The sequence below is a fragment of the Rhipicephalus microplus genome, chromosome X (genome assembly GCF_043290135.1).
Source record: "Rhipicephalus microplus isolate Deutch F79 chromosome X, USDA_Rmic, whole genome shotgun sequence".
Taxonomy (NCBI): Eukaryota; Metazoa; Arthropoda; class Arachnida; order Ixodida; family Ixodidae; genus Rhipicephalus; species Rhipicephalus microplus.
Genome location: NC_134710.1, coordinates 138941035 through 138962325, shown reverse-complemented (window position 1 = coordinate 138962325; position 21291 = coordinate 138941035). Strand labels below are relative to the sequence as shown.

General features: G+C 48.4%; 26 non-coding genes across 26 annotated transcripts; all 26 read left to right on the top strand.

Annotated features, from left to right (window-relative positions):
* The first annotated feature begins 132 nt into the window (after positions 1-132).
* Positions 133-251, top strand: LOC142777640 (5S ribosomal RNA). The gene has a single exon (XR_012888276.1). It is a non-coding gene; the product is annotated as a 5S ribosomal RNA (ribosomal RNA).
* Positions 252-949: 698 nt separating this feature from the next.
* On the top strand, positions 950-1068 carry LOC142777617 (5S ribosomal RNA). The gene has a single exon (XR_012888253.1). It is a non-coding gene; the product is annotated as a 5S ribosomal RNA (ribosomal RNA).
* Positions 1069-1769: 701 nt separating this feature from the next.
* LOC142777616 (5S ribosomal RNA) lies at positions 1770-1888 on the top strand. The gene has a single exon (XR_012888252.1). It is a non-coding gene; the product is annotated as a 5S ribosomal RNA (ribosomal RNA).
* A 698-nt stretch (positions 1889-2586) lies between these two features.
* LOC142777615 (5S ribosomal RNA) lies at positions 2587-2705 on the top strand. Its single transcript, XR_012888251.1, has one exon. It is a non-coding gene; the product is annotated as a 5S ribosomal RNA (ribosomal RNA).
* Positions 2706-3404: 699 nt separating this feature from the next.
* LOC142777614 (5S ribosomal RNA) lies at positions 3405-3523 on the top strand. Its single transcript, XR_012888250.1, has one exon. It is a non-coding gene; the product is annotated as a 5S ribosomal RNA (ribosomal RNA).
* Positions 3524-4224: 701 nt separating this feature from the next.
* On the top strand, positions 4225-4343 carry LOC142777613 (5S ribosomal RNA). Its single transcript, XR_012888249.1, has one exon. It is a non-coding gene; the product is annotated as a 5S ribosomal RNA (ribosomal RNA).
* Positions 4344-5041: 698 nt separating this feature from the next.
* On the top strand, positions 5042-5160 carry LOC142777612 (5S ribosomal RNA). Its single transcript, XR_012888248.1, has one exon. It is a non-coding gene; the product is annotated as a 5S ribosomal RNA (ribosomal RNA).
* A 698-nt stretch (positions 5161-5858) lies between these two features.
* On the top strand, positions 5859-5977 carry LOC142777645 (5S ribosomal RNA). The gene has a single exon (XR_012888281.1). It is a non-coding gene; the product is annotated as a 5S ribosomal RNA (ribosomal RNA).
* Positions 5978-6675: 698 nt separating this feature from the next.
* LOC142777668 (5S ribosomal RNA) lies at positions 6676-6794 on the top strand. The gene has a single exon (XR_012888304.1). It is a non-coding gene; the product is annotated as a 5S ribosomal RNA (ribosomal RNA).
* Positions 6795-7491: 697 nt separating this feature from the next.
* LOC142777611 (5S ribosomal RNA) lies at positions 7492-7610 on the top strand. Its single transcript, XR_012888247.1, has one exon. It is a non-coding gene; the product is annotated as a 5S ribosomal RNA (ribosomal RNA).
* Positions 7611-8305: 695 nt separating this feature from the next.
* LOC142777646 (5S ribosomal RNA) lies at positions 8306-8424 on the top strand. The gene has a single exon (XR_012888282.1). It is a non-coding gene; the product is annotated as a 5S ribosomal RNA (ribosomal RNA).
* A 698-nt stretch (positions 8425-9122) lies between these two features.
* LOC142777610 (5S ribosomal RNA) lies at positions 9123-9241 on the top strand. The gene has a single exon (XR_012888246.1). It is a non-coding gene; the product is annotated as a 5S ribosomal RNA (ribosomal RNA).
* Positions 9242-9936: 695 nt separating this feature from the next.
* LOC142777609 (5S ribosomal RNA) lies at positions 9937-10055 on the top strand. Its single transcript, XR_012888245.1, has one exon. It is a non-coding gene; the product is annotated as a 5S ribosomal RNA (ribosomal RNA).
* A 705-nt stretch (positions 10056-10760) lies between these two features.
* Positions 10761-10879, top strand: LOC142777652 (5S ribosomal RNA). Its single transcript, XR_012888288.1, has one exon. It is a non-coding gene; the product is annotated as a 5S ribosomal RNA (ribosomal RNA).
* A 696-nt stretch (positions 10880-11575) lies between these two features.
* Positions 11576-11694, top strand: LOC142777607 (5S ribosomal RNA). Its single transcript, XR_012888243.1, has one exon. It is a non-coding gene; the product is annotated as a 5S ribosomal RNA (ribosomal RNA).
* A 699-nt stretch (positions 11695-12393) lies between these two features.
* Positions 12394-12512, top strand: LOC142777606 (5S ribosomal RNA). The gene has a single exon (XR_012888242.1). It is a non-coding gene; the product is annotated as a 5S ribosomal RNA (ribosomal RNA).
* A 700-nt stretch (positions 12513-13212) lies between these two features.
* On the top strand, positions 13213-13331 carry LOC142777661 (5S ribosomal RNA). The gene has a single exon (XR_012888297.1). It is a non-coding gene; the product is annotated as a 5S ribosomal RNA (ribosomal RNA).
* A 697-nt stretch (positions 13332-14028) lies between these two features.
* LOC142777605 (5S ribosomal RNA) lies at positions 14029-14147 on the top strand. Its single transcript, XR_012888241.1, has one exon. It is a non-coding gene; the product is annotated as a 5S ribosomal RNA (ribosomal RNA).
* A 698-nt stretch (positions 14148-14845) lies between these two features.
* LOC142777604 (5S ribosomal RNA) lies at positions 14846-14964 on the top strand. The gene has a single exon (XR_012888240.1). It is a non-coding gene; the product is annotated as a 5S ribosomal RNA (ribosomal RNA).
* Positions 14965-15663: 699 nt separating this feature from the next.
* LOC142777639 (5S ribosomal RNA) lies at positions 15664-15782 on the top strand. Its single transcript, XR_012888275.1, has one exon. It is a non-coding gene; the product is annotated as a 5S ribosomal RNA (ribosomal RNA).
* A 695-nt stretch (positions 15783-16477) lies between these two features.
* LOC142777603 (5S ribosomal RNA) lies at positions 16478-16596 on the top strand. Its single transcript, XR_012888239.1, has one exon. It is a non-coding gene; the product is annotated as a 5S ribosomal RNA (ribosomal RNA).
* A 701-nt stretch (positions 16597-17297) lies between these two features.
* Positions 17298-17416, top strand: LOC142777602 (5S ribosomal RNA). The gene has a single exon (XR_012888238.1). It is a non-coding gene; the product is annotated as a 5S ribosomal RNA (ribosomal RNA).
* Positions 17417-18111: 695 nt separating this feature from the next.
* On the top strand, positions 18112-18230 carry LOC142777601 (5S ribosomal RNA). Its single transcript, XR_012888237.1, has one exon. It is a non-coding gene; the product is annotated as a 5S ribosomal RNA (ribosomal RNA).
* Positions 18231-18926: 696 nt separating this feature from the next.
* Positions 18927-19045, top strand: LOC142777638 (5S ribosomal RNA). The gene has a single exon (XR_012888274.1). It is a non-coding gene; the product is annotated as a 5S ribosomal RNA (ribosomal RNA).
* Positions 19046-19740: 695 nt separating this feature from the next.
* Positions 19741-19859, top strand: LOC142777600 (5S ribosomal RNA). Its single transcript, XR_012888236.1, has one exon. It is a non-coding gene; the product is annotated as a 5S ribosomal RNA (ribosomal RNA).
* A 702-nt stretch (positions 19860-20561) lies between these two features.
* LOC142777599 (5S ribosomal RNA) lies at positions 20562-20680 on the top strand. The gene has a single exon (XR_012888235.1). It is a non-coding gene; the product is annotated as a 5S ribosomal RNA (ribosomal RNA).
* The last annotated feature ends 611 nt before the right edge of the window (positions 20681-21291 follow it).

Below are 21291 nucleotides of genomic sequence, written 5' to 3'. Positions count from 1 at the left end.
CATTATTGTCACGTACCTTCGAAGTTTTTTACCAGGATAATATAACACGCTGCATAAGCCGTTAACGGTAACTTGAAAAGATAGAAATCGCTTGCAGTTCGTTATAGATTGTGTTGTAAAATGTCGATTTTCGCCATCGGCCATACCATGCTGAATGCGCCGGTTCTCGTCCGATCACCGAAGCTAAGCAGCATTGGGCTCGGTCAGTACTTGGGAGGGAGACCACCTGAGAACACCGAGTGCTGATGGCACCTTCTTTTACTTTTCGAAATTTCTCTTTTTTATTGCAGAGAAGGAACGTAGGGAGAAGGAGAGAGTTGTTTAATTTTGCGACGTGTTTGGTTGCCCGTATCAATCGCGCACATGACCTTACGTATATAGGCAATCAAAATTTGATGCGTGCGCACATGTGTTTAAATGTTGCACCCAGTGCGCGTGACATACTCTATTTTTTTTTCTCAACCTTCCTTTATCTTTTCTTTTATTTTTGTTCAAAGAAGGAACAGGGCGGGGGTGGGGGGGGGGGGCGTGACTTGCGGGTCAGCATCCGAGTGCCTTTGCCACGAGACCACCGTGGCAGGTTACAATAGCAATTATGGGCATTCCAATATTCCTGCTTTATGTCGGTCCCTCGTGTGCCACTCAGTTGTAAAAGCCGACGCAACAGACGTTCGTTAAGTTACAGAAAATGACTTACGAGCATGGCCGGTGGCGGCGGCCCGCAATTGCACACAGAGCTGTGCGTGAACGTTGGTGCGCCCGTGCTGGTGCGCCCCAGCGAAGGAACAGAGCAAGCTCTCTGCCGGAGAACAACAGACATTATTGTCACGTACCTTCGAAGTTTTTTACCAGGATAATATAACACGCTGCATAAGCCGTTAACGGTAACTTGAAAAGATAGAAATCGCTTGCAGTTCGTTATAGATTGTGTTGTAAAATGTCGATTTTCGCCATCGGCCATACCATGCTGAATGCGCCGGTTCTCGTCCGATCACCGAAGCTAAGCAGCATTGGGCTCGGTCAGTACTTGGGAGGGAGACCACCTGGGAACACCGAGTGCTGATGGCACCTTCTTTTACTTTTCGAAATTTCTCTTTTTTATTGCAGAGAAGGAACGTAGGGAGAAGGAGAGAGTTGTTTAATTTTGCGACGTGTTTGGTTGCCCGTATCAATCGCGCACATGACCTTACGTATATAGGCAATCAAAATTTGATGCGTGCGCACATGTGTTTAAATGTTGCATCCAGTGCGCGTGACATACTCTATTTTTTTTTTCTCATCCTTCCTTTATCTTTTCTTTTATTTTTGTTCAAAGAAGGAACAGGGCGGGGGTGGGGGGGGGGGGGGCGTGACTTGCGGGTCAGCATCCGAGTGCCTTTGCCACGAGACCACCGTGGCAGGTTACAATAGCATTAATGGGCATTCCAATATTCCTGCTTTATGTCGGTCCCTCGTGTGCCACTCAGTTATAAAAGCCGACGCAACAGACGTTCGTTAAGTTACAGAAAATGACTTACGAGCATGGCCGGTGGCGGCGGCCCGCAATTGCACACAGAGCTGTGCGTGAACGTTGGTGCGCCCTTGCTGGTGCGCCCCAGCGAAGGAACAGAGCAAGCTCTCTGCCGGAGAACAACAGACATTATTGTCACGTACCTTCGTAGTTTTTTACCAGGATAATATAACACGCTGCATAAGCCGTTAACGGTAACTTGAAAAGATAGAAATCGCTTGCAGTTCGTTATAGATTGTGTTGTAAAATGTCGATTTTCGCCATCGGCCATACCATGCTGAATGCGCCGGTTCTCGTCCGATCACCGAAGCTAAGCAGCATTGGGCTCGGTCAGTACTTGGGAGGGAGACCACCTGGGAACACCGAGTGCTGATGGCACCTTCTTTTACTTTTCGAAATTTCTCTTTTTTATTGCAGAGAAGGAACGTAGGGAGAAGGAGAGAGTTGTTTAATTTTGCGACGTGTTTGGTTGCCCGTATCAATCGCGCACATGACCTTACGTATATAGGCAATCAAAATTTGATGCGTGCGCACATGTGTTTAAATGTTGCACCCAGTGCGCGTGACATACTCTATTTTTTTTTCTCATCCTTCCTTTATCTTTTCTTTTATTTTTGTTCAAAGAAGGAACAGGGCGGGGGTGGGGGGGAAGGGCGTGACTTGCGGGTCAGCATCCGAGTGCCTTTGCCACGAGACCACCGTGGCAGGTTACAATAGCATTAATGGGCATTCCAATATTCCTGCTTTATGTCGGTCCCTCGTGTGCCACTCAGTTATAAAAGCCGACGCAACAGACGTTCGTTAAGTTACAGAAAATGACTTACGAGCATGGCCGGTGGCGGCGGCCCGCAATTGCACACAGAGCTGTGCGTGAACGTTGGTGCGCCCGTGCTGGTGCGCCCCAGCGAAGGAACAGAGCAAGCTCTCTGCCGGAGAACAACAGACATTATTGTCACGTACCTTCGAAGTTTTTTACCAGGATAATATAACACGCTGCATAAGCCGTTAACGGTAACTTGAAAAGATAGAAATCGCTTGCAGTTCGTTATAGATTGTGTTGTAAAATGTCGATTTTCGCCATCGGCCATACCATGCTGAATGCGCCGGTTCTCGTCCGATCACCGAAGCTAAGCAGCATTGGGCTCGGTCAGTACTTGGGAGGGAGACCACCTGGGAACACCGAGTGCTGATGGCACCTTCTTTTACTTTTCGAAATTTCTCTTTTTTATTGCAGAGAAGGAACGTAGGGAGAAGGAGAGAGTTGTTTAATTTTGCGACGTGTTTGGTTGCCCGTATCAATCGCGCACATGACCTTACGTATATAGGCAATCAAAATTTGATGCGTGCGCACATGTGTTTAAATGTTGCACCCAGTGCGCGTGACATACTCTATTTTTTTTTCTCAACCTTCCTTTATCTTTTCTTTTATTTTTGTTCAAAGAAGGAACAGGGCGGGGGTGGGGGGGGGGGGGCGTGACTTGCGGGTCAGCATCCGAGTGCCTTTGCCACGAGACCACCGTGGCAGGTTACAATAGCATTAATGGGCATTCCAATATTCCTGCTTTATGTCGGTCCCTCGTGTGCCACTCAGTTATAAAAGCCGACGCAACAGACGTTCGTTAAGTTACAGAAAATGACTTACGAGCATGGCCGGTGGCGGCGGCCCGCAATTGCACACAGAGCTGTGCGTGAACGTTGGTGCGCCCGTGCTGGTGCGCCCCAGCGAAGGAACAGAGCAAGCTCTCTGCCGGAGAACAACAGACATTATTGTCACGTACCTTCGAAGTTTTTTACCAGGATAATATAACACGCTGCATAAGCCGTTAACGGTAACTTGAAAAGATAGAAATCGCTTGCAGTTCGTTATAGATTGTGTTGTAAAATGTCGATTTTCGCCATCGGCCATACCATGCTGAATGCGCCGGTTCTCGTCCGATCACCGAAGCTAAGCAGCATTGGGCTCGGTCAGTACTTGGGAGGGAGACCACCTGGGAACACCGAGTGCTGATGGCACCTTCTTTTACTTTTCGAAATTTCTCTTTTTTATTGCAGAGAAGGAACGTAGGGAGAAGGAGAGAGTTGTTTAATTTTGCGACGTGTTTGGTTGCCCGTATCAATCGCGCACATGACCTTACGTATATAGGCAATCAAAATTTGATGCGTGCGCACATGTGTTTAAATGTTGCACCCAGTGCGCGTGACATACTCTATTTTTTTTTCTCAACCTTCCTTTATCTTTTCTTTTATTTTTGTTCAAAGAAGGAACAGGGCGGGGGTGGGGGGGGGGGGGGGCGTGACTTGCGGGTCAGCATCCGAGTGCCTTTGCCACGAGACCACCGTGGCAGGTTACAATAGCATTAATGGGCATTCCAATATTCCTGCTTTATGTCGGTCCCTCGTGTGCCACTCAGTTATAAAAGCCGACGCAACAGACGTTCGTTAAGTTACAGAAAATGACTTACGAGCATGGCCGGTGGCGGCGGCCCGCAATTGCACACAGAGCTGTGCGTGAACGTTGGTGCGCCCGTGCTGGTGCGCCCCAGCGAAGGAACAGAGCAAGCTCTCTGCCGGAGAACAACAGACATTATTGTCACGTACCTTCGAAGTTTTTTACCAGGATAATATAACACGCTGCATAAGCCGTTAACGGTAACTTGAAAAGATAGAAATCGCTTGCAGTTCGTTATAGATTGTGTTGTAAAATGTCGATTTTCGCCATCGGCCATACCATGCTGAATGCGCCGGTTCTCGTCCGATCACCGAAGCTAAGCAGCATTGGGCTCGGTCAGTACTTGGGAGGGAGACCACCTGGGAACACCGAGTGCTGATGGCACCTTCTTTTACTTTTCGAAATTTCTCTTTTTTATTGCAGAGAAGGAACGTAGGGAGAAGGAGAGAGTTGTTTAATTTTGCGACGTGTTTGGTTGCCCGTATCAATCGCGCACATGACCTTACGTATATAGGCAATCAAAATTTGATGCGTGCGCACATGTGTTTAAATGTTGCACCCAGTGCGCGTGACATACTCTATTTTTTTTTCTCATCCTTCCTTTATCTTTTCTTTTATTTTTGTTCAAAGAAGGAACAGGGCGGGGGTGGGGGGGGGGGGCGTGACTTGCGGGTCAGCATCCGAGTGCCTTTGCCACGAGACCACCGTGGCAGGTTACAATAGCATTAATGGGCATTCCAATATTCCTGCTTTATGTCGGTCCCTCGTGTGCCACTCAGTTATAAAAGCCGACGCAACAGACGTTCGTTAAGTTACAGAAAATGACTTACGAGCATGGCCGGTGGCGGCGGCCCGCAATTGCACACAGAGCTGTGCGTGAACGTTGGTGCGCCCGTGCTGGTGCGCCCCAGCGAAGGAACAGAGCAAGCTCTGTGCCGGAGAACAACAGACATTATTGTCACGTACCTTCGAAGTTTTTTACCAGGATAATATAACACGCTGCATAAGCCGTTAACGGTAACTTGAAAAGATAGAAATCGCTTGCAGTTCGTTATAGATTGTGTTGTAAAATGTCGATTTTCGCCATCGGCCATACCATGCTGAATGCGCCGGTTCTCGTCCGATCACCGAAGCTAAGCAGCATTGGGCTCGGTCAGTACTTGGGAGGGAGACCACCTGGGAACACCGAGTGCTGATGGCACCTTCTTTTACTTTTCGAAATTTCTCTTTTTTATTGCAGAGAAGGAACGTAGGGAGAAGGAGAGAGTTGTTTAATTTTGCGACGTGTTTGGTTGCCCGTATCAATCGCGCACATGACCTTACGTATATAGGCAATCAAAATTTGATGCGTGCGCACATGTGTTTAAATGTTGCACCCAGTGCGCGTGACATACTCTATTTTTTTTTCTCATCCTTCCTTTATCTTTTCTTTTATTTTTGTTCAAAGAAGGAACAGGGCGGGGGTGGGGGGGGGGGGCGTGACTTGCGGGTCAGCATCCGAGTGCCTTTGCCACGAGACCACCGTGGCAGGTTACAATAGCATTAATGGGCATTCCAATATTCCTGCTTTATGTCGGTCCCTCGTGTGCCACTCAGTTATAAAAGCCGACGCAACAGACGTTCGTTAAGTTACAGAAAATGACTTACGAGCATGGCCGGTGGCGGCGGCCCGCAATTGCACACAGAGCTGTGCGTGAACGTTGGTGCGCCCGTGCTGGTGCGCCCCAGCGAAGGAACAGAGCAAGCTCTCTGCCGGAGAACAACAGACATTATTGTCACGTACCTTCGAAGTTTTTTACCAGGATAATATAACACGCTGCATAAGCCGTTAACGGTAACTTGAAAAGATAGAAATCGCTTGCAGTTCGTTATAGATTGTGTTGTAAAATGTCGATTTTCGCCATCGGCCATACCATGCTGAATGCGCCGGTTCTCGTCCGATCACCGAAGCTAAGCAGCATCGGGCTCGGTCAGTACTTGGGAGGGAGACCACCTGGGAACACCGAGTGCTGATGGCACCTTCTTTTACTTTTCGAAATTTCTCTTTTTTATTGCAGAGAAGGAACGTAGGGAGAAGGAGAGAGTTGTTTAATTTTGCGACGTGTTTGGTTGCCCGTATCAATCGCGCACATGACCTTACGTATATAGGCAATCAAAATTTGATGCGTGCGCACATGTGTTTAAATGTTGCACCCAGTGCGCGTGACATACTCTATTTTTTTTTCTCATCCTTCCTTTATCTTTTCTTTTATTTTTGTTCAAAGAAGGAACAGGGCGGGGGTGGGGGGGGGGGGCGTGACTTGCGGGTCAGCATCCGAGTGCCTTTGCCACGAGACCACCGTGGCAGGTTACAATAGCATTAATGGGCATTCCAATATTCCTGCTTTATGTCGGTCCCTCGTGTGCCACTCAGTTATAAAAGCCGACGCAACAGACGTTCGTTAAGTTACAGAAAATGACTTACGAGCATGGCCGGTGGCGGCGGCCCGCAATTGCACACAGAGCTGTGCGTGAACGTTGGTGCGCCCGTGCTGGTGCGCCCCAGCGAAGGAACAGAGCAAGCTCTCTGCCGGAGAACAACAGACATTATTGTCACGTACCTTCGAAGTTTTTTACCAGGATAATATAACACGCTGCATAAGCCGTTAACGGTAACTTGAAAAGATAGAAATCGCTTGCAGTTCGTTATAGATTGTGTTGTAAAATGTCGATTTTCGCCATCGGCCATACCATGCTGAATGCGCCGGTTCTCGTCCGTTCACCGAAGCTAAGCAGCATTGGGCTCGGTCAGTACTTGGGAGGGAGACCACCTGGGAACACCGAGTGCTGATGGCACCTTCTTTTACTTTTCGAAATTTCTCTTTTTTATTGCAGAGAAGGAACGTAGGGAGAAGGAGAGAGTTGTTTAATTTTGCGACGTGTTTGGTTGCCCGTATCAATCGCGCACATGACCTTACGTATATAGGCAATCAAAATTTGATGCGTGCGCACATGTGTTTAAATGTTGCACCCAGTGCGCGTGACATACTCTATTTTTTTTTCTCATCCTTCCTTTATCTTTTCTTTTATTTTTGTTCAAAGAAGGAACAGGGCGGGGGTGGGGGGGGGGGCGTGACTTGCGGGTCAGCATCCGAGTGCCTTTGCCACGAGACCACCGTGGCAGGTTACAATAGCATTAATGGGCATTCCAATATTCCTGCTTTATGTCGGTCCCTCGTGTGCCACTCAGTTATAAAAGCCGACGCAACAGACGTTCGTTAAGTTACAGAAAATGACTTACGAGCATGGCCGGTGGCGGCGGCCCGCAATTGCACACAGAGCTGTGCGTGAACGTTGGTGCGCCCGTGCTGGTGCGCCCCAGCGAAGGAACAGAGCAAGCTCTGTGCCGGAGAACAACAGACATTATTGTCACGTACCTTCGAAGTTTTTTACCAGGATAATATAACACGCTGCATAAGCCGTTAACGGTAACTTGAAAAGATAGAAATCGCTTGCAGTTCGTTATAGATTGTGTTGTAAAATGTCGATTTTCGCCATCGGCCATACCATGCTGAATGCGCCGGTTCTCGTCCGATCACCGAAGCTAAGCAGCATTGGGCTCGGTCAGTACTTGGGAGGGAGACCACCTGGGAACACCGAGTGCTGATGGCACCTTCTTTTACTTTTCGAAATTTCTCTTTTTTATTGCAGAGAAGGAACGTAGGGAGAAGGAGAGAGTTGTTTAATTTTGCGACGTGTTTGGTTGCCCGTATCAATCGCGCACATGACCTTACGTATATAGGCAATCAAAATTTGATGCGTGCGCACATGTGTTTAAATGTTGCACCCAGTGCGCGTGACATACTCTATTTTTTTTCTCATCCTTCCTTTATCTTTTCTTTTATTTTTGTTCAAAGAAGGAACAGGGCGGGGGTGGGGGGGGGGCGTGACTTGCGGGTCAGCATCCGAGTGCCTTTGCCACGAGACCACCGTGGCAGGTTACAATAGCATTAATGGGCATTCCAATATTCCTGCTTTATGTCGGTCCCTCGTGTGCCACTCAGTTATAAAAGCCGACGCAACAGACGTTCGTTAAGTTACAGAAAATGACTTACGAGCATGGCCGGTGGCGGCGGCCCGCAATTGCACACAGAGCTGTGCGTGAACGTTGGTGCGCCCGTGCTGGTGCGCCCCAGCGAAGGAACAGAGCAAGCTCTCTGCCGGAGAACAACAGACATTATTGTCACGTACCTTCGAAGTTTTTTACCAGGATAATATAACACGCTGCATAAGCCGTTAACGGTAACTTGAAAAGATAGAAATCGCTTGCAGTTCGTTATAGATTGTGTTGTAAAATGTCGATTTTCGCTATCGGCCATACCATGCTGAATGCGCCGGTTCTCGTCCGATCACCGAAGCTAAGCAGCATTGGGCTCGGTCAGTACTTGGGAGGGAGACCACCTGGGAACACCGAGTGCTGATGGCACCTTCTTTTACTTTTCGAAATTTCTCTTTTTTATTACAGAGAAGGAACGTAGGGAGAAGGAGAGAGTTGTTTTAATTTTGCGACGTGTTTGGTTGCCCGTATCAATCGCGCACATGACCTTACGTATATAGGCAATCAAAATTTGATGCGTGCGCACATGTGTTTAAATGTTGCATCCAGTGCGCGTGACATACTCTATTTTTTTTTTCTCATCCTTCCTTTATCTTTTCTTTTATTTTTGTTCAAAGAAGGAACAGGGCGGGGGTGGGGGGGGGGCGTGACTTGCGGGTCAGCATCCGAGTGCCTTTGCCACGAGACCACCGTGGCAGGTTACAATAGCATTAATGGGCATTCCAATATTCCTGCTTTATGTCGGTCCCTCGTGTGCCACTCAGTTATAAAAGCCGACGCAACAGACGTTCGTTAAGTTACAGAAAATGACTTACGAGCATGGCCGGTGGCGGCGGCCCGCAATTGCACACAGAGCTGTGCGTGAACGTTGGTGCGCCCGTGCTGGTGCGCCCCAGCGAAGGAACAGAGCAAGCTCTCTGCCGGAGAACAACGGACATTATTGTCACGTACCTTCGAAGTTTTTTACCAGGATAATATAACACGCTGCATAAGCCGTTAACGGTAACTTGAAAAGATAGAAATCGCTTGCAGTTCGTTATAGATTGTGTTGTAAAATGTCGATTTTCGCCATCGGCCATACCATGCTGAATGCGCCGGTTCTCGTCCGATCACCGAAGCTAAGCAGCATTGGGCTCGGTCAGTACTTGGGAGGGAGACCACCTGGGAACACCGAGTGCTGATGGCACCTTCTTTTACTTTTCGAAATTTCTCTTTTTTATTGCAGAGAAGGAACGTAGGGAGAAGGAGAGAGTTGTTTAATTTTGCGACGTGTTTGGTTGCCCGTATCAATCGCGCACATGACCTTACGTATATAGGCAATCAAAATTTGATGCGTGCGCACATGTGTTTAAATGTTGCACCCAGTGCGCGTGACATACTCTATTTTTTTTCTCATCCTTCCTTTATCTTTTCTTTTATTTTTGTTCAAAGAAGGAACAGGGCGGGGGTGGGGGGGGGGCGTGACTTGCGGGTCAGCATCCGAGTGCCTTTGCCACGAGACCACCGTGGCAGGTTACAATAGCATTAATGGGCATTCCAATATTCCTGCTTTATGTCGGTCCCTCGTGTGCCACTCAGTTATAAAAGCCGACGCAACAGACGTTCGTTAAGTTACAGAAAATGACTTACGAGCATGGCCGGTGGCGGCGGCCCGCAATTGCACACAGAGCTGTGCGTGAACGTTGGTGCGCCCGTGCTGGTGCGCCCCAGCGAAGGAACAGAGCAAGCTCTCTGCCGGAGAACAACAGACATTATTGTCACGTACCTTCGAAGTTTTTTACCAGGATAATATAACACGCTGCATAAGCCGTTAACGGTAACTTGAAAAGATAGAAATCGCTTGCAGTTCGTTATAGATTGTGTTGTAAAATGTCGATTTTCGCCATCGGCCATACCATGCTGAATGCGCCGGTTCTCGTCCGATCACCGAAGCTAAGCAGCATTGGGCTCGGTCAGTACTTGGGAGGGAGACCACCTGGGAACACCGAGTGCTGATGGCACCTTCTTTTACTTTTCGAAATTTCTCTTTTTTATTGCAGAGAAGGAACGTAGGGAGAAGGAGAGAGTTGTTTAATTTTGCGACGTGTTTGGTTGCCCGTATCAATCGCGCACATGACCTTACGTATATAGGCAATCAAAATTTGATGCGTGCGCACATGTGTTTAAATGTTGCACCCAGTGCGCGTGACATACTCTATTTTTTTCTTCTCATCCTTCCTTTATCTTTTCTTTTATTTTTGTTCAAAGAAGGAACAGGGCGAGGGTGGGGGGGGGGGGGGGGGGCGTGACTTGCGGGTCAGCATCCGAGTGCCTTTGCCACGAGACCACCGTGGCAGGTTACAATAGCATTAATGGGCATTCCAATATTCCTGCTTTATGTCGGTCCCTCATGTGCCACTCAGTTATAAAAGCCGACGCAACAGACGTTCGTTAAGTTACAGAAAATGACTTACGAGCATGGCCGGTGGCGGCGGCCCGCAATTGCACACAGAGCTGTGCGTGAACGTTGGTGCGCCCGTGCTGGTGCGCCCCAGCGAAGGAACAGAGCAAGCTCTCTGCCGGAGAACAACAGACATTATTGTCACTTACCTTCGAAGTTTTTTACCAGGATAATATAACACGCTGCATAAGCCGTTAACGGTAACTTGAAAAGATAGAAATCGCTTGCAGTTCATTATAGATTGTGTTGTAAAATGTCGATTTTCGCCATCGGCCATACTATGCTGAATGCGCCGGTTCTCGTCCGATCACCGAAGCTAAGCAGCATTGGGCTCGGTCAGTACTTGGGAGGGAGACCACCTGGGAACACCGAGTGCTGATGGCACCTTCTTTTACATTTCGAAATTTCTCTTTTTTATTGCAGAGAAGGAACGTAGGGAGAAGGAGAGTGTTGTTTAATTTTGCGACGTGTTTGGTTGCCCGTATCAATCGCGCACATGACCTTACGTATATAGGCAATCAAAATTTGATGCGTGCGCACATGTGTGTAAATGTTGCACCCAGTGCGCGTGACATACTCTATTTTTTTTTCTCAACCTTCCTTTATCTTTTCTTTTATTTTTGTTCAAAGAAGGAACAGGGCGGGGGTGGGGGGGGGGGGCGTGACTTGCGGGTCAGCTTCCGAGTGCCTTTGCCACGAGACCACCGTGGCAGGTTACAATAGCATTAATGGGCATTCCAATATTCCTGCTTTATGTCGGTCCCTCGTGTGCCACTCAGTTATAAAAGCCGACGCAACAGACGTTCGTTAAGTTACAGAAAATGACTTACGAGCATGGCCGGTGGCGGCGGCCCGCAATTGCACACAGAGCTGTGCGTGAACGTTGGTGCGCCCGTGCTGGTGCGCCCCAGCGAAGGAACAGAGCAAGCTCTCTGCCGGAGAACAACAGACATTATTGTCACGTACCTTCGAAGTTTTTTACCAGGATAATATAACACGCTGCATAAGCCGTTAACGGTAACTTGAAGATAGAAATCGCTTGCAGTTCGTTATAGATTGTGTTGTAAAATGTCGATTTTCGCCATCGGCCATACCATGCTGAATGCGCCGGTTCTCGTCCGATCACCGAAGCTAAGCAGCATTGGGCTCGGTCAGTACTTGGGAGGGAGACCACCTGGGAACACCGAGTGCTGATGGCACCTTCTTTTACTTTTCGAAATTTCTCTTTTTTATTGCAGAGAAGGAACGTAGGGAGAAGGAGAGAGTTGTTTATATTTTGCGACGTGTTTGGTTGCCCGTATCAATCGCGCACATGACCTTACGTATATAGGCAATCAAAATTTGATGCGTGCGCACATGTGTTTAAATGTTGCACCCAGTGCGCGTGACATACTCTATTTTTTTTTTCTCATCCTTCCTTTATCTTTTCTTTTATTTTTGTTCAAAGAAGGAACAGGGCGGGGGTGGGGGGGGGGGCGTGACTTGCGGGTCAGCATCCGAGTGCCTTTGCCACGAGACCACCGTGGCAGGTTACAATAGCATTAATGGGCATTCCAATATTCCTGCTTTATGTCGGTCCCTCGTGTGCCACTCAGTTATAAAAGCCGACGCAACAGACGTTCGTTAAGTTACAGAAAATGACTTACGAGCATGGCCGGTGGCGGCGGCCCGCAATTGCACACAGAGCTGTGCGTGAACGTTGGTGCGCCCGTGCTGGTGCGCCCCAGCGAAGGAACAGAGCAAGCTCTCTGCCGGAGAACAACAGACATTATTGTCACGTACCTTCGAAGTTTTTTACCAGGATAATATAACACGCTGCATAAGCCGTTAACGGTAACTTGAAAAGATAGAAATCGCTTGCAGTTCGTTATAGATTGTGTTGTAAAATGTCGATTTTCGCCATCGGCCATACCATGCTGAATGCGCCGGTTCTCGTCCGATCACCGAAGCTAAGCAGCATTGGGCTCGGTCAGTACTTGGGAGGGAGACCACCTGGGAACACCGAGTGCTGATGGCACCTTCTTTTACTTTTCGAAATTTCTCTTTTTTATTACAGAGAAGGAACGTAGGGAGAAGGAGAGAGTTGTTTTAATTTTGCGACGTGTTTGGTTGCCCGTATCAATCGCGCACATGACCTTACGTATATAGGCAATCAAAATTTGATGCGTGCGCACATGTGTTTAAATGTTGCATCCAGTGCGCGTGACATACTCTATTTTTTTTTTCTCATCCTTCCTTTATCTTTTCTTTTATTTTTGTTCAAAGAAGGAACAGGGCGGGGGTGGGGGGGGGGGGCGTGACTTGCGGGTCAGCATCCGAGTGCCTTTGCCACGAGACCACCGTGGCAGTTTACAATAGCATTAATGGGCATTCCAATATTCCTGCATTATGTCGGTCCCTCGTGTGCCACTCAGTTATAAAAGCCGACGCAACAGACGTTCGTTAAGTTACAGAAAATGACTTACGAGCATGGCCGGTGGCGGCGGCCCGCAATTGCACACAGAGCTATGCGTGAACGTTGGTGCGCCCGTGCTGGTGCGCCCCAGCGAAGGAACAGAGCAAGCTCTCTGCCGGAGAACAACAGACATTATTGTCACGTACCTTCGAAGTTTTTTACCAGGATAATATAACACGCTGCATAAGCCGTTAACGGTAACTTGAAAAGATAGAAATCGCTTGCAGTTCGTTATAGATTGTGTTGTAAAATGTCGATTTTCGCCATCGGCCATACCATGCTGAATGCGCCGGTTCTCGTCCGATCACCGAAGCTAAGCAGCATTGGGCTCGGTCAGTACTTGGGAGGGAGACCACCTCGGAACACCGAGTGCTGATGGCACCTTCTTTTACTTTTCGAAATTTCTCTTTTTTATTGCAGAGAAGGAACGTAGGGAGAAGGAGAGAGTTGTTTAATTTTGCGACGTGTTTGGTTGCCCGTATCAATCGCGCACATGACCTTACGTATATAGGCAATCAAAATTTGATGCGTGCGCACATGTGTTTAAATGTTGCACCCAGTGCGCGTGACATACTCTATTTTTTTTTCTCATCCTTCCTTTATCTTTTCTTTTATTTTTGTTCAAAGAAGGAACAGGGCGGGGGTGGGGGGGGGGGCGTGACTTGCGGGTCAGCATCCGAGTGCCTTTGCCACGAGACCACCGTGGCAGGTTACAATAGCATTAATGGGCATTCCAATATTCCTGCTTTATGTCGGTCCCTCGTGTGCCACTCAGTTATAAAAGCCGACGCAACAGACGTTCGTTAAGTTACAGAAAATGACTTACGAGCATGGCCGGTGGCGGCGGCCCGCAATTGCACACAGAGCTGTGCGTGAACGTTGGTGCGCCCGTGCTGGTGCGCCCCAGCGAAGGAACAGAGCAAGCTCTCTGCCGGAGAACAACAGACATTATTGTCACGTACCTTCGAAGTTTTTTACCAGGATAATATAACACGCTGCATAAGCCGTTAACGGTAACTTGAAAAGATAGAAATCGCTTGCAGTTCGTTATAGATTGTGTTGTAAAATGTCGATTTTCGCCATCGGCCATACCATGCTGAATGCGCCGGTTCTCGTCCGATCACCGAAGCTAAGCAGCATTGGGCTCGGTCAGTACTTGGGAGGGAGACCACCTGGGAACACCGAGTGCTGATGGCACCTTCTTTTACTTTTCGAAATTTCTCTTTTTTATTGCAGAGAAGGAACGTAGGGAGAAGGAGAGAGTTGTTTAATTTTGCGACGTGTTTGGTTGCCCGTATCAATCGCGCACATGACCTTACGTATAAAGGCAATCAAAATTTGATGCGTGCGCACATGTGTTTAAATGTTGCACCCAGTGCGCGTGACATACTCTATTTTTTTTCTCATCCTTCCTTTATCTTTTCTTTTATTTTTGTTCAAAGAAGGAACAGGGCGGGGGGGGGGGGGGGGGGGCGTGACTTTCGGGTCAGCATCCGAGTGCCTTTGCCACGAGACCACCGTGGCAGGTTACAATAGCATTAATGGGCATTCCAATATTCCTGCTTTATGTCGGTCCCTCGTGTGCCACTCAGTTATAAAAGCCGACGCAACAGACGTTCGTTAAGTTACAGAAAATGACTTACGAGCATGGCCGGTGGCGGCGGCCCGCAATTGCACACAGAGCTGTGCGTGAACGTTGGTGCGCCCGTGCTGGTGCGCCCCAGCGAAGGAACAGAGCAAGCTCTCTGCCGGAGAACAACAGACATTATTGTCACGTACCTTCGAAGTTTTTTACCAGGATAATATAACACGCTGCATAAGCCGTTAACGGTAACTTGAAAAGATAGAAATCGCTTGCAGTTCGTTATAGATTGTGCTGTAAAATGTCGATTTTCGCCATCGGCCATACCATGCTGAATGCGCCGGTTCTCGTCCGATCACCGAAGCTAAGCAGCATTGGGCTCGGTCAGTACTTGGGAGGGAGACCACCTGGGAACACCGAGTGCTGATGGCACCTTCTTTTACTTTTCGAAATTTCTCTTTTTTATTGCAGAGAAGGAACGTAGGGAGAAGGAGAGAGTTGTTTAATTTTGCGACGTGTTTGGTTGCCCGTATCAATCGCGCACATGACCTTACGTATATAGGCAATCAAAATTTGATGCGTGCGCACATGTGTTTAAATGTTGCACCCAGTGCGCGTGACATACTCTATTTTTTTTCTCATCCTTCCTTTATCTTTTCTTTTATTTTTGTTCAAAGAAGGAACAGGGCGGGGGGGGGGGGGGGGGGGGCGTGACTTGCGGGTCAGCATCCGAGTGCCTTTGCCACGAGACCACCGTGGCAGGTTACAATAGCATTAATGGGCATTCCAATATTCCTGCTTTATGTCGGTCCCTCGTGTGCCACTCAGTTATAAAAGCCGACGCAACAGACGTTCGTTAAGTTACAGAAAATGACTTACGAGCATGGCCGGTGGCGGCGGCCCGCAATTGCACACAGAGCTGTGCGTGAACGTTGGTGCGCCCGTGCTGGTGCGCCCCAGCGAAGGAACAGAGCAAGCTCTCTGCCGGAGAACAACAGACATTATTGTCACGTACCTTCGAAGTTTTTTACCAGGATAATATAACACGCTGCATAAGCCGTTAACGGTAACTTGAAAAGATAGAAATCGCTTGCAGTTCGTTATAGATTGTGCTGTAAAATGTCGATTTTCGCCATCGGCCATACCATGCTGAATGCGCCGGTTCTCGTCCGATCACCGAAGCTAAGCAGCATTGGGCTCGGTCAGTACTTGGGAGGGAGACCACGTGGGAACACCGAGTGCTGATGGCACCTTCTTTTACTTTTCGAAATTTCTCTTTTTTATTGCAGAGAAGGAACGTAGGGAGAAGGAGAGAGTTGTTTAATTTTGCGACGTGTTTGGTTGCCCGTATCAATCGCGCACATGACCTTACGTATATAGGCAATCAAAATTTGATGCGTGCGCACATGTGTTTAAATGTTGCACCCAGTGCGCGTGACATACTCTATTTTTTTTTCTCATCCTTCCTTTATCTTTTCTTTTATTTTTGTTCAAAGAAGGAACAGGGCGGGGGTGGGGGGGGGCGTGACTTGCGGGTCAGCATCCGAGTGCCTTTGCCACGAGACCACCGTGGCAGGTTACAATAGCATTAATGGGCATTCCAATATTCCTGCTTTATGTCGGTCCCTCGTGTGCCACTCAGTTATAAAAGCCGACGCAACAGACGTTCGTTAAGTTACAGAAAATGACTTACGAGCATGGCCGGTGGCGGCGGCCCGCAATTGCACACAGAGCTGTGCGTGAACGTTGGTGCGCCCGTGCTGGTGCGCCCCAGCGAAGGAACAGAGCAAGCTCTCTGCCGGAGAACAACAGACATTATTGTCACGTACCTTCGAAGTTTTTTACCAGGATAATATAACACGCTGCATAAGCCGTTAACGGTAACTTGAAAAGATAGAAATCGCTTGCAGTTCGTTATAGATTGTGTTGTAAAATGTCGATTTTCGCCATCGGCCATACCATGCTGAATGCGCCGGTTCTCGTCCGATCACCGAAGCTAAGCAGCATTGGGCTCGGTCAGTACTTGGGAGGGAGACCACCTGGGAACACCGAGTGCTGATGGCACCTTCTTTTACTTTTCGAAATTTCTCTTTTTTATTGCAGAGAAGGAACGTAGGGAGAAGGAGAGAGTTGTTTAATTTTGCGACGTGTTTGGTTGCCCGTATCAATCGCGCACATGACCTTACGTATATAGGCAATCAAAATTTGATGCGTGCGCACATGTGTTTAAATGTTGCACCCAGTGCGCGTGACATACTCTATTTTTTTTTCTCATCCTTCCTTTATCTTTTCTTTTATTTTTGTTCAAAGAAGGAACAGGGCGGGGGTGGGGGGGGGGGGGGGCGTGACTTGCGGGTCAGCATCCGAGTGCCTTTGCCACGAGACCACCGTGGCAGGTTACAATAGCAATAATGGGCATTCCAATATTCCTGCTTTATGTCGGTCCCTCGTGTGCCACTCAGTTATAAAAGCCGACGCAACAGACGTTCGTTAAGTTACAGAAAATGACTTACGAGCATGGCCGGTGGCGGCGGCCCGCAATTGCACACAGAGCTGTGCGTGAACGTTGGTGCGCCCGTGCTGGTGCGCCCCAGCGACGGAACAGAGCAAGCTCTCTGCCGGAGAACAACAGACATTATTGTCACGTACCTTCGAAGTTTTTTACCAGGATAATATAACACGCTGCATAAGCCGTTAACGGTAACTTGAAAAGATAGAAATCGCTTGCAGTTCGTTATAGATTGTGTTGTAAAATGTCGATTTTCGCCATCGGCCATACCATGCTGAATGCGCCGGTTCTCGTCCGATCACCGAAGCTAAGCAGCATTGGGCTCGGTCAGTACTTGGGAGGGAGACCACCTGGGAACACCGAGTGCTGATGGCACCTTCTTTTACTTTTCGAAATTTCTCTTTTTTATTGCAGAGAAGGAACGTAGGGAGAAGGAGAGAGTTGTTTAATTTTGCGACGTGTTTGGTTGCCCGTATCAATCGCGCACATGACCTTACGTATATAGGCAATCAAAATTTGATGCGTGCGCACATGTGTTTAAATGTTGCACCCAGTGCGCGTGACATACTCTATTTTTTTTTCTCATCCTTCCTTTATCTTTTCTTTTATTTTTGTTCAAAGAAGGAACAGGGCGGGGGTGGGGGGGGGCGTGACTTGCGGGTCAGCATCCGAGTGCCTTTGCCACGAGACCACCGTGGCAGGTTACAATAGCATTAATGGGCATTCCAATATTCCTGCTTTATGTCGGTCCCTCGTGTGCCACTCAGTTATAAAAGCCGACGCAACAGACGTTCGTTAAGTTACAGAAAATGACTTACGAGCATGGCCGGTGGCGGCGGCCCGCAATTGCACACAGAGCTGTGCGTGAACGTTGGTGCGCCCGTGCTGGTGCGCCCCAGCGAAGGAACAGAGCAAGCTCTCTGCCGGAGAACAACAGACATTATTGTCACGTACCTTCGAAGTTTTTTACCAGGATAATATAACACGCTGCATAAGCCGTTAACGGTAACTTGAAAAGATAGAAATCGCTTGCAGTTCGTTATAGATTGTGCTGTAAAATGTCGATTTTCGCCATCGGCCATACCATGCTGAATGCGCCGGTTCTCGTCCGATCACCGAAGCTAAGCAGCATTGGGCTCGGTCAGTACTTGGGAGGGAGACCACCTGGGAACACCGAGTGCTGATGGCACCTTCTTTTACTTTTCGAAATTTCTCTTTTTTATTGCAGAGAAGGAACGTAGGGAGAAGGAGAGAGTTGTTTAATTTTGCGACGTGTTTGGTTGCCCGTATCAATCGCGCACATGACCTTACGTATATAGGCAATCAAAATTTGATGCGTGCGCACATGTGTTTAAATGTTGCACCCAGTGCGCGTGACATACTCTATTTTTTTTCTCATCCTTCCTTTATCTTTTCTTTTATTTTTGTTCAAAGAAGGAACAGGGCGGGGGGGGGGGGGGGGGCGTGACTTGCGGGTCAGCATCCGAGTGCCTTTGCCACGAGACCACCGTGGCAGGTTACAATAGCATTAATGGGCATTCCAATATTCCTGCTTTATGTCGGTCCCTCGTGTGCCACTCAGTTATAAAAGCCGACGCAACAGACGTTCGTTAAGTTACAGAAAATGACTTACGAGCATGGCCGGTGGCGGCGGCCCGCAATTGCACACAGAGCTGTGCGTGAACGTTGGTGCGCCCGTGCTGGTGCGCCCCAGCGAAGGAACAGAGCAAGCTCTCTGCCGGAGAACAACAGACATTATTGTCACGTACCTTCGAAGTTTTTTACCAGGATAATATAACACGCTGCATAAGCCGTTAACGGTAACTTGAAAAGATAGAAATCGCTTGCAGTTCGTTATAGATTGTGCTGTAAAATGTCGATTTTCGCCATCGGCCATACCATGCTGAATGCGCCGGTTCTCGTCCGATCACCGAAGCTAAGCAGCATTGGGCTCGGTCAGTACTTGGGAGGGAGACCACGTGGGAACACCGAGTGCTGATGGCACCTTCTTTTACTTTTCGAAATTTCTCTTTTTTATTGCAGAGAAGGAACGTAGGGAGAAGGAGAGAGTTGTTTAATTTTGCGACGTGTTTGGTTGCCCGTATCAATCGCGCACATGACCTTACGTATATAGGCAATCAAAATTTGATGCGTGCGCACATGTGTTTAAATGTTGCACCCAGTGCGCGTGACATACTCTATTTTTTTTTCTCATCCTTCCTTTATCTTTTCTTTTATTTTTGTTCAAAGAAGGAACAGGGCGGGGGTGGGGGGGGGCGTGACTTGCGGGTCAGCATCCGAGTGCCTTTGCCACGAGACCACCGTGGCAGGTTACAATAGCATTAATGGGCATTCCAATATTCCTGCTTTATGTCGGTCCCTCGTGTGCCACTCAGTTATAAAAGCCGACGCAACAGACGTTCGTTAAGTTACAGAAAATGACTTACGAGCATGGCCGGTGGCGGCGGCCCGCAATTGCACACAGAGCTGTGCGTGAACGTTGGTGCGCCCGTGCTGGTGCGCCCCAGCGAAGGAACAGAGCAAGCTCTCTGCCGGAGAACAACAGACATTATTGTCACGTACCTTCGAAGTTTTTTACCAGGATAATATAACACGCTGCATAAGCCGTTAACGGTAACTTGAAAAGATAGAAATCGCTTGCAGTTCGTTATAGATTGTGTTGTAAAATGTCGATTTTCGCCATCGGCCATACCATGCTGAATGCGCCGGTTCTCGTCCGATCACCGAAGCTAAGCAGCATTGGGCTCGGTCAGTACTTGGGAGGGAGACCACCTGGGAACACCGAGTGCTGATGGCACCTTCTTTTACTTTTCGAAATTTCTCTTTTTTATTGCAGAGAAGGAACGTAGGGAGAAGGAGAGAGTTGTTTAATTTTGCGACGTGTTTGGTTGCCCGTATCAATCGCGCACATGACCTTACGTATATAGGCAATCAAAATTTGATGCGTGCGCACATGTGTTTAAATGTTGCACCCAGTGCGCGTGACATACTCTATTTTTTTTTCTCATCCTTCCTTTATCTTTTCTTTTATTTTTGTTCAAAGAAGGAACAGGGCGGGGGTGGGGGGGGGGGGGGGGCGTGACTTGCGGGTCAGCATCCGAGTGCCTTTGCCACGAGACCACCGTGGCAGGTTACAATAGCAATAATGGGCATTCCAATATTCCTGCTTTATGTCGGTCCCTCGTGTGCCACTCAGTTATAAAAGCCGACGCAACAGACGTTCGTTAAGTTACAGAAAATGACTTACGAGCATGGCCGGTGGCGGCGGCCCGCAATTGCACACAGAGCTGTGCGTGAACGTTGGTGCGCCCGTGCTGGTGCGCCCCAGCGACGGAACAGAGCAAGCTCTCTGCCGGAGAACAACAGACATTATTGTCACGTACCTTCGAAGTTTTTTACCAGGATAATATAACACGCTGCATAAGCCGTTAACGGTAACTTGAAAAGATAGAAATCGCTTGCAGTTCGTTATAGATTGTGTTGTAAAATGTCGATTTTCGCCATCGGCCATACCATGCTGAATGCGCCGGTTCTCGTCCGATCACCGAAGCTAAGCAGCATTGGGCTCGGTCAGTACTTGGGAGGGAGACCACCTGGGAACACCGAGTGCTGATGGCACCTTCTTTTACTTTTCGAAATTTCTCTTTTTTATTGCAGAGAAGGAACGTAGGGAGAAGGAGAGAGTTGTTTAATTTTGCGACGTGTTTGGTTGCCCGTATCAATCGCGCACATGACCTTACGTATATAGGCAATCAAAATTTGATGCGTGCGCACATGTGTTTAAATGTTGCACCCAGTGCGCGTGACATACTCTATTTTTTTTTCTCATCCTTCCTTTATCTTTTCTTTTATTTTTGTTCAAAGAAGGAACAGGGCGGGGGTGGGGGGGGGGGGGGCGTGACTTGCGGGTCAGCATCCGAGTGCCTTTGCCACGAGACCACCGTGGCAGGTTACAATAGCATTAATGGGCATTCCAATATTCCTGCTTTATGTCGGTCCCTCGTGTGCCACTCAGTTATAAAAGCCGACGCAACAGACGTTCGTTAAGTTACAGAAAATGACTTACGAGCATGGCCGGTGGCGGCGGCCCGCAATTGCACACAGAGCTGTGCGTGAACGTTGGTGCGCCCGTGCTGGTGCGCCCCAGCGAAGGAACAGAGCAAGCTCTCTGCCGGAGAACAACAGACATTATTGTCACGTACCTTCGAAGTTTTTTACCAGGATAATAT